This window comes from Pongo pygmaeus, chromosome 3, assembly GCF_028885625.2.
Source record: "Pongo pygmaeus isolate AG05252 chromosome 3, NHGRI_mPonPyg2-v2.0_pri, whole genome shotgun sequence".
Taxonomy (NCBI): domain Eukaryota; kingdom Metazoa; phylum Chordata; class Mammalia; order Primates; family Hominidae; genus Pongo; species Pongo pygmaeus.
This window is the reverse complement of record NC_072376.2, coordinates 114,743,680-114,758,157: the sequence shown is the minus strand read 5'-3', so window position 1 is coordinate 114,758,157 and position 14,478 is coordinate 114,743,680.

The window sequence follows — 14,478 nt, the reverse complement described above, 5'->3', positions numbered from 1 at the left end:
GATTACAGGCTTGAGCCACTGCGCCCAGCCTTACCTTCTTTTTTCTTACCTTGCTGGCTGGAATGGGGACTTGCTGGCTGGAGCTGGAGTAGCCATCTTGGACCATGAGGTAAATTTGACAGTGGAAACCATGCCAGGTGGGCCATAAAATAGAAGGATTCTATTGGATTTTACCTGACAGAGAAATAACCTTCTATTTGTTTTTAAAGTTAATACTTTTTAATTTTTTTGTCATTAACAGACAAACCTATATATAATTAATATATTAATCCTTTATTACATGACCCTCTCAAGGCTTGAAGCCCTAACTTGCCAAGGGAAAAGTACTCCCAAATTAAGTGCTAGTGGAAGATAATCCCCTTTTATTGTCTGTGAAATATAGTCAAAGGTAAATAACATTTATCATATTTATGTTCTTCATCTAGGGGACATGTTTATGTTCTGTTTGCATTTTATGAATAACTGATGATATGTCTAGCCTAATGAGTTTGTAATTTGAAGGCTTGAGAAACTTGGTCATAAAATAAAGCAAGATAGGGGGGAGGAGCCAAGATGGCCGAATAGGAACAGCTTCGGTCTACAGCTCCCAGCGTGAGTGACGCAGAAGATGGGTGATTTCTGCATTTCCATCTGAGGTACCGTGTTTATCTCACTAGGGAGTACCAGACAGTGGGCGCAGGTCAGTGGGTGAGCGCACCGTGCGCCAGCCGAAGCAGGGGCGAGGCATTGCCTCACTCGGGAAGTGCAAGGGGTCAGGGAGTTCCCTTTCCAGGGGTGAGAGAGGCACCTGGAAAAACGGGCCACTCCCACCCGAATACTGTGCTTTTCCGACGGGCTTAGGAAACGGTGCCCCAGGAGATTATAGCCCTCACCTGGCTCAGAGGGTCCTATGCCCACGGAGTCTTGCTGTTTGCTAGCACAGCAGTCTGAGATCAAAAAGTAAGTCGGCAGCGAGGCTGGGGGAGGGGCGCCTGCCATTGCCCAGGCTTGCTTAGGTAAACAAAGCAGCCTGGAAGCTTGAACTGGGTGGAGCCCACCACAGCTCAAGGAGGCCTGCCTGCCTCTGTAGGCTCCACCTCTGGGAGCAGGGCACAGACAAACAAAAAGCAGTAACCTCTGCAGACTTAAATGTCCCTGTCTGACAGCTGTGAGGAGAGCAGTGGTTCTCCCAGCACGCAGCTGGAGATCTGAGAACGGGCAGACTGCCTCCTCAAGTGGGTCCCTGACCCCTGACCCCCGAGCAGCCTAACTGGGAGGCACCCCCCAGCAGGGGCAGACTGACACCTCACACGGCCTGCCAGGTACTCCAACAGACCTGCAGCTGAAGGTCCTGTCTATTGGAAGGAAAACTAACAGAAAGGACATCCACACCAAAAACCCATCTGTACATCACCATCATCAAAGACCAAAAGTAGATAAAACCACAAAGATGGGGAAAAAACAGAGCAGAAAAACTGGAAACTCTAAAAAGCAGAGTACCTCTCCTCCTCCAAAGGAACACAGATCCTCACCAGCAACGGAACAAAGCTGGACGGAGAACGACTTTGGCAAGCTGAGAGAAGAAGGCTTCAGACGATCAAATTACTCTGAGCTACGGGAGGATATTCAAACCAAAGGCAAAGAAGTTGAAAACTTTGAAAAAAATTTAGAAGAATGTATAACTAGAATAACCAATACAGAGAAGTGCTTAAAGGAGCTGATGGAGCTGAAAACCAAGGCTCGAGAACTACGTGAAGAATGCAGAAGCCTCAGGAGCTGATGCGATCAAATGGAAGAAAGGGTGTCAGCCCTGGAAGATGAAATGAATGAAATGAAGCGAGAAGGGAAGTTTAGAGAAAAAAGAATAAAAAGAAATGAGCAAAGCCTCCAAGAAATGTGGGACTATGTGAAAAGACCAAATCTACGTCTGATTGGTGTACCTGAAAGTGAAGGGGAGAATGGAAACAAGTTGGAAAACACTCTGCAGGATATTATCCAGGAGAACTTCCCCAATCTAGCAAGGCAGGCCAACATTCAGATTCAGGAAATACAGAGAACGCCACAAAGATACTCCTCGAGAAGAGCAACTCCAAGACACATAATTGTCAGATTCACCAAAGTTGAAATGAAGGAAAAAATGTTAAGGGCAGCCAGAGAGAAAGGTAGGGTTACCATCAAAGGGAAGCCCATCAGACTAACAGTGGATCTCTCGGCAGAAACCCTACAAGCCAGAAGAGAGTGGGGGCCAATATTCAACATTCTTAAAGAAAAGAATTTTCAACCCAGAATTTCATATCCAGCCAAACTAAGCTTCATAAGTGAAGGAGAAATAAAATACTTTACAGACAAGCAAATGCTGAGAGATTTTGTCACCACCAGGCCTGCCCTAAAAGAACTCCTGAAGGAAGCTCTAAACATGGAAAGGCACAACCGGTACCAGCCACTGCAAAATCATGCCAAAATGTAAAGACCATCGAGACTAGGAAGAGACTGCATCAACTAATGAGCAAAATAACCAGCTAACATCATAATGACAGGATCAAATTCACACATAACAATATTAACTTTAAATGTAAATGGACTAAATGCTCCAATTAAAAGACACAGACTGGCAAATTGGATAAAGACTCAAGACCCATCAGTGTGCTGTATTCAGGAAACCCATCTCACGTGCAGAGACACACATAGGCTCAAAATAAAAGGATGGAGGAAGATCTACCAAGCAAATGGAACACAAAAAAAGGCAGGGGTTGCAATCCTAGTCTCTGATAAAACAGACTTGAAACCAACAAAGATCAAAAGAGACAAAGAAGGCCATTACATAATGGTAAAGGGATGAATTCAACAAGAAGAGCTAACTATCCTAAATATATATGCACCCAATACAGGAGCACCCAGATTCATAAAGCAAGTCCTGAGTGACCTACAAAGAGACTTAGACTCCCACACATTAATAATGGGAGACTTTAACACCCCACTGTCAACATTAGACAGATCAACGAGACAGAAAGTCAACAAGGATACCCAGGAATTGAACTCAGCTCTGCACCAAGCGGACCTAATAGACATCTACAGAACTCTCCACCCCAAATCAACAGAATATACATTTTTTTCAGCACCACACCACACCTATTCCAAAATTGACCACATACTTGGAAGTAAAGCTCTCCTCAATAAATGTAAAAGAACAGAAATTATAACAAACTATCTCTCAGATCACAGTGCAATCAAGCTAGAACTCAGGATTAAGAATCTCACTCAAAACCGCTCAAGTACATGGAAACTGAACAACCTGCTCCTGAATGACTACTGGGTACATAACGAAATGAAGGCAGAAATAAAGATGTTCTTTGAAACCAACGAGAACCAAGACACAACGTACCAGAATCTCTGGGATGCATTCAAAGCAGTGTGTAGAGGGAAATTTATAGCACTAAATGCCCACAAGAGAAAGCAGGAAAGATCCAAAATTGACACCCTAATATCACAATTAAAAGAACTAGAAAAGCAAGAGCAAACACATTCAAAAGCTAGCAGAAGGCAAGAAATAACTAAAATCAGAGCAGAACTGAAGGAAATAGAGACACAAAAAACCCTTCAAAAAATTAATGAATCCAGGAGCTGGTTTTTTGAGAGGATCAACAAAATTGATAGACTGCTAGCAAGATTAATAAAGAAAAAAAGAGAGAAGAATCAAATAGATGCAATAAAAAATGATAAAGGGGATATCACCACTGATCCCACAGAAATACAAACTTCCATCAGAGAATATTACAAACACCTCTACGCAAATAAACTAGAAAATCTAGAAGAAATGGATAAATTCCTCAACACATACACCCTCTCAAGACTAAACCAGGAAGAAGTTGAATCTCTGAATAGACCAATAAAGGAGCTGAAATTGTGGCAATAATCAATAGCTTACCAACCAAAAAAAGTCCAGGACCAGATGGGTTCACAGCCGAATTCTACCAGAGGTACAAGGAGGAGCTGGTACCATTCCTTCTGAAACTATTCCAATCAATAGAAAAAGAGGGAATCCTCCCTAACTCATTTTATGAGGCCAGCATCATCCTGATACCAAAGCCTGGCAGAGACACAACAAAAAAAGAGAATTTTAGACCAATATCCTTGATGAACATTGATGCAAAAATCCTCAATAAAATACTGGCAAACAGAATCCAGCAGCACATCAAAAAGCTTATCCACCATGATCAAGTGGGCTTCATCCCTGGGATGCAAGGCTGGTTCAATATACGCAAATCAATAAATGTAATCCAGCATATAAACAGAACCAAAGACAAAAACCACATGATTATCTCAATAGATGCAGAAAAGGCCTTTGATAAAATTCAACAACCCTTCATGCTAAAAACTCTCAATAAATTAGGTATTGATGGGACATATCTCAAAATAATAAGAGCTATCTATGACAAACCCACAGCCAATATCATACTGAATGGGCAAAAACTGGAAGCATTCCCTTTGAAAACTGGCACAAGACAGGGATGCCCTCTCTCACCACTCCTATTCAACATAGTGTTGGAAGCTCTGGCCAGGGCAATTAGGCAAGAGAAGGAAATAAAGGGTATTCAATTAGGAAAAGAGGAAGTCAAATTGTCCCTGTTTGCAGATGACATGATTGTATATCTAGAAAACCCCATTGTCTCAGCCCAAAATCTCCTTAAGCTGATAAGCAACTCCAGCAAAGTCTCAGGATACAAAATCAATGTACAAAAATCACAAGCATTCTTATACATCAATAACAGACAAACAGAGAGCCAAATCATGAGTGAACTCCCATTCACAATTGCTTCAAAGAGAATAAAATACCTAGGAATCCAACTTACAAGGGATGTGAAGGACCTCTTCAAGGAGAACTACAAACCACTGCTCAAGGAAATAAAAGAGGATACAAACAAATGGAAGAACATTCCATGCTCATGGGTAGGAAGAATCAATATCGTGAAAATGGCCATCCTTCCCAAGGTATTTACAGATTCAATGCCATCCCCGTCAAGCTACCAATGAGTTTCTTCACAGAATTGGAAAAAACTACTTTAAAGTTCATATGGAACCAAAAAAGAGCCCACATCGCCAAGTCAATCCTAAGCCAAAAGAACAAAGCTGGAGGCATCACACTACCTGACTTCAAACTATACTACAAGGCTACAGTAACCAAAACAGCATGGTAATGGTACCAAAACAGAGATATAGATCAAGGGAACAGAACAGAGCCATCAGAAATAATGCCACATATCTACAACTATCTGATCTTTGACAAACCTGGGAAAAACAAGAAATGGGGAAAGGATTCCCTATTTAATAAATGGTGCTGGGAAAACTGGCTAGCCATATGGAGAAAGCTGAAACTGGATTCCTTCCTTACACCTTATACAAAAATTCAAGATGGATTAAAGACTTATTCAATTCAAGATGGATTAAAGACTTAAATGTTAGACCTAAAACCATAAAAACCTTAGAAGAAAACCTAGGCATTACCATTCAGGACATAGGCATGGGCAAGGACTTCATGTCTAAAACACCAAAAGCAATGGCAACAAAAGCCAAAATTGACAAATGGGATCTAATTAAACTAAAGAGCTTCTGTACAGCAAAGGAAACTACCATCAGAGTGAACAGGCAACCTACAAAATGGGAGAAAATTTTCGCAACCTACTCATCTGACAAAGGGCTAATATCCAGAATCTACAATGAACTCCAACAAATTTACAAGAAAAAAACAAACAACCCCATCAAAAAGTGGGTGAAGGACATGAACAGACACTTCTCAAAAGAAGACATTTATGCCACCAAAAAACACATGAAAAAATGCTCACCATCACTGGCCATGAGAGAAATGCAAATCAAAACCACAGTGAGATACCATCTCACACCAGTTAGAATGGCAATCATTAAAAAGTCAGGAAACAACAGGTGCTGGAGAGGATGTGGAGAAATAGGAACACTTTTACACTGTTGGTGGGACTGTAAACTAGTTCAACCCTTATGGAAGTCAGTGTGGCGATTCCTCAGGGATCTAGAACTAGAAATTCCATTTGACCCAGCCATCCCATTACTGGGTATGTACCCAAAGGACTATAAATCATGCTGCTATAAAGACACATGCACACGTATGTTTATTGTGGCACTATTCACAATAGCAAAGACTTGGAACCAACCCAAATGTCCAACAATGAGTGATAGACTGGATTAAGAAAATGTGGCACATATACGCCATGGAATACTATGCAGCCATAAAAAATGATGAGTTCATGTCCTTTGTAGGGACATGGATGAAATTGGAAATCATCATTCTCAGTAAACTATCACAAGAACAAAAAACCAAACACTGCATATTCTCACTCATAGATGGGAATTGAACAATGAGAACACATGGACACAGGAAGGGGAACATCACACTTCAGGGACTGTTGTGGGGTGGGGGGAGGGGGGAGGGATAGCATTGGGAGATATACCTAATGCTAGATGACGAGTTAGTGGGTGCAGCACACCAGCATGGCACATGTATACATATGTAACTTACCTGCACATTGCGCACATGTACCATAAAACCTAAAGTATAATAATAAAAAATAAATAAAAAAAAATAAAATAAAATAAAATAAAGCAAGATAAGCTATTCTTCTCATATAAATGCCTTTTAACACACAGCTAATTCTTTATCTGTATCTGCAGGTTAAAGTTCCTTCTTGTATTCTAAGAGATGTTCTGAGATCCTTTGGTATAAGGAAAGTACCCCAACAAAGCCATACTTTTTTAACCTTAGAAAGAAGATGGTTCACATTTGGTTCAGGTGTTCCTTTACTGGGGTAGGAGGTTGTTCTTTTTTTTTGTTGTTAGTATTGGAATCTTTTTTTCAAGCTCTTGCTGTCCCTCATCAGGAAAATAATACCAGTATTAAAGGTATGATATGTCAGCTTACTGATTCTTGATTTGGAGCAGCCAAAGGAGTTGGTTGTGCGATGTTCTATATGCTATTCAACTTGTGTGCCTTACCACTGACTCTTAAGCCAAGTCACCTTTCCAATCACTACTTTCATCTTTCTTAATCCATTCACTGTACCTGTCTTCTTTCATCCATAAATGAGAACTATACACACAGACTATAATAAAAATCACTAAGGAATTCCATAAGACATTCCAGTTTTTTGAGTGATTGACTGTGTGACTTGAAGCTTAATCCTTGCCATTGGTTCATCTGAACTTTATGCCTTTTACTCTGTCTTAATATTTAAACCATTACTTCTGTTATGCATTTTTGTATGTCTCTCAGCTTTACCCAGCACTTCATATAAAAGCTCTCTACCTTAGACTTGCTCTAAAAAATAAAACCCCACTCCTGGTAGCTAGGAGGTCATTGGTCTTGAAAGGATCTGGTCATCCAATGAATGATTGAACCAGATAAAATCTGTAAGCTATTATCAGAGTTTCTTTCAGACATTCAGTCCCTTTTTCTTCTGTAACATACACATTTTTTTCAGTTTCATCTCTGCAGTCACAATACCAAGCCAATCAAATTCCGTGATATATGCTTGCCTGTCTCAACTGTTCTGCATATGCTTAATATCTTATAATAGTTTTCTCTCTATGTAAGGGGAGAGTACAAGATTTGCCTTAAATAGTTGTGTCTTAGTCTGTTGAGGTTTCCGTAACTAAAATACCATAGGCCGGGCAGCTTATAAACAACAGAATTTTACTTCTCAGTTTCTGGAGGCTAGGAACTCTAAGATCAAGGTACACACAAATAAATGTCTAGTGACAGCCTGCTCTCTGGTTCATAGTTGGCTGTCTTCTCACTGTCTTCACTTGGTGGAAAGGAAAAGGAAGCTCTCTGGGGTTTCTTTTATAGAGGTGCTAATCTCATTTATGATAGCTCTGCACTCACAACCTAATCACCTTCTAAAGTCCCCCACACTCAAATACATTAGGGATTAGGTTTTAACATATGAGTTTTGGGGTGGGGGGAATGACCATTCAGTCTATAACAGAGAGAAATCAAAACATGCGTATCTATGTGGATGAGAATCTTATGTACATATTTCAGTGGCCCTTTCCTGAATCTGTAGCCTATGGTTTTTGCATTATTTCTGCTTTCCCCTCTTTCTGTTTTGGAATCAGATGAGCTTCTTTGAGGGACTTTCTCTTATTTAGTATATGTTTCTTTTCTCTTCAGTGTCCATCAACTGAATTTCTACCTCTGTCTACATTCCTTCTGATATTTTTAAATGTCCTATGCTCTTTCCTGAATATTTTTGCTCTTAGAGGGCTTTTAGTAATTTACAAGACTTTGCCCATCTATTCTCAATAGAATTTGGGTTATTTTCATAACCACCTTACCCATTATAGTTTTTTTGATGAATAATTTATTTCCCAGATTTGGGCAATTATATTCATATCTGTGGGATCCACCTGGTTGAATTAATAAGCATGAAGACTCCAAACACCCTTTGACACTCAGAGAAATCATCTAATGAGGAGATTGGGATTGAATAGTGAGGATCTTTTCACTAAGGAAGCCTCGGAGCCTCTTTGTCTTCTTTTATTTGCACAATTGCTCTCTCATATTTTTGGCTGACCATCCAGGTTTTTGGCCAAGGTTATTGTCTCTCAAACAAAAGGTTATTTTCCTTCTTTTGTGTTATTTACCAAAGGCTGTATTTTAAGGATCAGTATGTTTATTTTGATATCTTTGGGCCTTAGACTTTTAGAGCTAGAAGTTATGTTGGCAGTCATCTGGATCAAAGACTTATTGCACACATGCTTTGTATTTCCTCTTTTGCTATTTCTTACAATCAAAGATTCTTCATCCCTGTAATAACTGGTCAGTTTGGCACAAGATAGCTGCAAAAAATTGTTTTAATGATCAAACTATAATTTACAAAAAAGTAAATAGTAAGTAGAAAAATAATTAAGAGCACTATAAAAGTGAAACTTTCATTCAGAAGATACTTCATCAACATGCTCCTCTAAAGTTAGTGATGAGTCAAGTATAATCTGATAATTGGGGAAGTACAGTGATTGAATATATAGTTTGTATTTAATTATAGAGTGCACATTAATCTCTATCAAAATAAGTGTTTAAGCTTCAGCAGAAAAAGAAACTCTTTCCCAATGGCCCACAACTATAATTTTAAATATGAATGCCTACCTTCCTGTATGCAGGCAGGTTCTCACTCTTTATAAAATGTAAGCAGTATAATTAAAAGATCAGAATTGTGTAACAGAGACACAAACAGCCTCCCAAGCATTTATATGCACACAGAGAAGTATTCATTCATTAATTCAAATGATGTTCATAAGGATTTTGAATTTGCTGTCTTTTCCCAGGCCAAATAGAGATACTCTCTTCATTTTCTCACCTGTCAGAGACTGAGATTAAGAATGAATTGTGGCTTTTTCTTTTTTCTTTTCTTTTTTTTTTTTTTTTTTCTGAGAAAGGTCTCACTATGTTGCCCAGAAAGGTCTCACTATGTTCACCTTGAACTCCTGGCCTCAAGCAATCTTCACACCTCAGGCTCTTGAGTAGCTAGAACTACAGGAGCCTGCCACTGTGTGCTTGACTTATGGCTAAAATTTTAAACCAGTTGGAATTACGTAGTCGAAGAGCTTGTTTTCATATAGTTTTGAGAGAGTCCATTAAGTAATGGGCCTCTTTATTAGTTTCAACTAATTCAGAGGGGTTGATGAATTAGAAGCAGGAATGAAGGAAAGGAATAAAGACTGTTTTTCATATTAGATTGGTGCAAAAGTAACTGTGGTTTTTGCAACACTTAAAAAAAATAGCAAAAACCACAATTACTTTTGCACTAACCTAATACTAACATCTACTGATTTTACTATGAAAATTGGTCTTTCCAAATTAAAGGACCTTTAGAAAAACATTTCTAGCAACGGCATGCTTTATTTATTCTGGCTCTCAGAATTGATATTTGTCTTTAAGATGCGTGTATGTGTGTTTACTTATGCTCATTTTAAGTTCAAATTGATTTTTATTGAGAATCCATAGAATAAGCAGTCCCTATAACTTGTGGTGCTGGAATCAGGAAGGAAAATAGATTTAAATTATCTGTAACATTCTTTGACCACCATTTTGCAGAATTTGGAATGTCAAAGGATAAAACTCCATCTTATCAAAGCACCTGCTCCCACCCCTCTGTGTGTTAATCTGAGCCTGTTGTTCTTAAACTTGAGAGTATGCATCAAAATCACCTGGAAATCTTGTTATAACACAAATTACTTGGATCGCCCTCCAGAGAAGTTCCCAGGTGATGCTGATACTGCTTGTGTGGTGATCACACATTGAGAACCACTGATCTTGCCTAAATAATTCACATATGATGAAATGATTTGCTAGACAGAGAGAAAGCTGTATTCTAAGAAAAAAAAATCCCTCTTGATAGTGGAAAAGACTTTCTGAAAGACAGCTGGATGTTTCAAAAATGTATCATGTAAGTCAGGGATCCCCAGCACCCTGGCTGCTGACCAGTACCTGTCCACGTCCTGTGAAAAACTGGGTTGCACAGCAGGAAGTGAGTGGTGGGCGAGCAAACATTAATGCCTGAGCTCCGCCTTCTGTCAGATCAGAGGCTCATTAGATTCTCATTGGAGTGTGAACCCTATTGTGAACTGTGCACGCAAGGGGTTTGGATTGCATGCTCTTTATGAGAATGTAATGCCTGGTGATCTGAGGTGGAACAGTTTCATCCCAATGCCATCCAGCACCCCCAAGCATGGAAAAATAGTCTTTCACAAAACCGGTCCCTGGTGCCAAAAGGTTGGGAGCCGCTGATCTAAGCAACAGTTTAATTCTATGGTTGAAGTTTCTGAAGGATTGCATGACTTTTTTTCTTTTTCTTTTTCTTTTCTTTCATTTTTTTTTTTTTTTTAGACGGAGTCTCACTCTGTCACCCAGGCTGGAGTGCAGTGGCGCACTATTGGCTCACTGCAACCTCTGCCTCCCGAGTTCAAGCGATTCTCCTGTCTCAGCCTCCTGAGTAGCTGGGACTACAGGTGCCTGCCACCACGCCTGGCTAATTTTTTTGTATTTTTAGCAGAGATGGGGTTTCACCGTGTTAGCCAGGATGATCTCGATCTCTTGACCTCATGATCTGCCCACCTCGGCCTCCCAAAGTGCTAGGATTACAGGCATGAGCTACTGCACCCGGCCCGATTGCATGAATTTCTACACCATCCTAGATAAACATACTGAAGAAGTTGTTCATTCTTGAAGGACAGAGTTTGACCAAAGGACTTTTATATGATTCTAGATTTTTATGCTTGAACATAATGACACAGGGCATGCAGTGTAGATCTGTTGCTCTACTGTTGGAGACTCAAATGCTGATTTGACCAGCACTATCAGATATAGCCTGGCGAGATTAAAAAAAAAAAAAAAATAGAGATCTTGTCTTTGTTTATTCAGGCTGCTATAACAAAATACCATTGAACTAGATGGTGTGTAAACAATATAATTTTATTTCTCAGCATTCTGGAGGCTGATAAATCCAACTGCCAGCAGATTCTGTGTCTAGTGAGGGCCTGTTTCTGGTTCATAGATCTGAAATTTCTAGATGTGTCTTCACATAGTGGAAGGGACAAATGAGCTCTCTGGGGACTTTTTTTTAAATATAGGGACCCTAATCCCATTCATGAGGGCCTTGTCCTTATGACTTAATCACCTCTCAAAGGCCCCACCTCCTATATCATCACCTTGGGGTTTTAGCTTATAAATTATTGAGGGGAACATAAATATTCAGTTCATTATAGATGGCCAGGCTTTATTCCCAGTTATTCTAACTTAGTATGTTTGGAATGGAGCCAAATCAGTTTTTTAAAAGATTCCTAGATGATTTTGATGAACAGAACTCTAAAGTACTGAATTAGTGTAAACTCCCACTCAGTGTATCCAAACTCATCCAAATACCTGTATGGGGGGAAAATAAGTTCTCTCTAGGATCATCTGCTTTATTATTGGAGTAGCTGTAATTCCTAGAAGTTCATAGGTATGTTGAATCAAATTTTAAACTTAAGCCTGATATTCTCATGACCATGTTTTGGTTCTAGTCTAGCTTTTTATGTAGTAAAGTAAAATAAATCCATGTATTCTTCTTCATGGTAATTCTTTGCAGTTTCTCCTAGACGTTTTCCTGAAGGATGCCTATCCATTGTGTAGTCATGTGTTCATTTAAAACATGATTTACAGACCATTCGCGTCATACTCCAATTTGTCAAAGATTCATTTTAAATCTGGAATTTAGAATTAAAAATGGTAATCGATTTCAGTTTATAAATCTAACCATTGGTTATTTTTTAATACAAACTGAGATTGTATTAGCCTTTTAAAAATGTATATCATACAGCTGGGTGCGGTGGCTCATGCCTGTAATCCCAGCACTTTGGGAGGCCGAGGCGGGCAGATCACGAGGTTAAGAGATCAAAACAATCCTGGCTAAAATAGTGTAACCCCGTCTCTACTAAAAATACAAAAAATTAGCTGGGTGTGGTGGTGGGCTCCTGTAGTCCCAGCTACTCGGGAGGCTGAGGCAGGAGAATGGTGTGAACCCAGGAGGCAGAGCTTGCAGTGAGCCGAGATTGGGCCACTGTACTCCAGCCTGGGCAACAGAGTAAGACTCCATCTCAAAAAAAAAAATGTATATATATATATATATAAAAAATATATATTATATATAAATATATATATATCGTACTGTTGAATCATACAAAACTTTTAATTAACTAATTTTCCCAAATCCCTTGTGTGCGTGTGTGTGCCAATAAGGCAAGGCGGGTAGCCCCCAGTTTCCCAGGGAAAGGTATAATGAGACTTGCTTTTTCTTTGTGGCTAAATACAGCATCTACTCCCAATATCCTTGGTATGTATAGTTCTGTAGAGGAGTTTTAAAAATTTGCATGAGGACCAAGAAGCCACCCGGAGAGCAAAGAGATGAAGATCTTTTTTTTTTTTTTGAGACGGGGTCTTGCTCAGTCACTCCGCCTCCCAGGTTCACACCATTTTCCAGCCTCAGCCTCCTGAGTAGCTGGGACCACAGGCACCCGCCACCATGCCCGGCTAATTTTTTTGTATTTTTAGTAGTGACGGGGTTTCACCATGTTAGCCAGGATGGTCTAGATCTCCTGACCTCGTGATCCACCCACCTTGGCCTCCCAAAGTGGTGGGATTACAGGCATGAGCCACCACGCCCGGCCGAGATGAAGATCTTAATCCCTTTCTTTTATGGTTAAAAATTAAGAAAATATCCAGTGGAAGAAATAGTCCTGATTGAAGTTTATTGATAAAAATAGTCATTGAGAGTACCTAAAGAGATAGTAACAATATCTCCAGGTTGCTAAATCCACTGATGAGTTCTCAGTACAATTTGTGCAATTTATGCACCTCACCTGATTCTTATGGCTCCACTCTCACCACTAAGCCTTGGAGGCTCCCTTAATGGAGAGCTCCAGCTACTTCTGCTTATGTTTTAACACCACTGGTAGTCTTCTCATTCCCTAGACCAAAGGCTGGATTCTTCATGGTCTCCGTTGTGTCCATCGTGGTAAGAGGCATAGTATTTCCTGTATCCAGGTATGGCCTGGCTGCTATGTCTAAACTCAGATGAAGTGCTACTAATGGTGCATGGGGCCAGGTAAAAACTAGGTAGTTCCGGGAAATCAATGCCCTCTGGGGCAAACTTTGACCAGTGTGAGAGAAGAGATAGAAAGGAGCCTGCAGATACATTCCTACCCTTAACTTCTATACCAATGGACTCTTTGAAAGGTACTAACTCCATATGCTGTCTTCAGACATCCCTTATGTTGAGCAATGACCATGCAAAGTGCTCTTAGGCTCAGTTATGCACCACCTTATCATGTGTTCTTTACTCCTATTGTCACATCCTTTCTCACTTTTGATGCCTTGATTTTGTACCCCTCAACAGAGAATTTGCCTCATGGTCCATTTTCTAGGGAACCTGACAAATGTCAGTATCATTTTACAGAGGGGATCATTCTTCTTCAAAACACATTATTTGCTTGGCTTTCAAAACCAATACTCTTCACATTTTTTCCTATATCACTGCTTTTCAGTCTCTATTGCTAGTTCTTCTATATCAACTTGATCTTTTAATGTTGCAAGAACCAAAAGTTCAGTCCTTTGTCCTTTCTTTTTCTGTTTTTCTTTTTTTTTTTTTTTTTTTTTTTTTTGAGCTGGAGTCTCGCTGTATCACCTAGGCTGGAGTGCAATGGCATGATCTCGGCTCACTGCAACCTCCACTTCCTGGGTGCAAGTGATTCTCCTGCCTCAGCCTTCCAAGTAGCTGGGATTACAAGCACGCACCACCACACCTGACTAATTTTTTGTATCTTTAGTAGAGACGGGGTTTCACCATGTTGGCCAGGCTGGTCTCGAACTCCTGACCTCATGATCTGCCCACCTCAGCCTCCCAAAGTGCTGGGATTACAGGCGTGAGCCACTGCGCC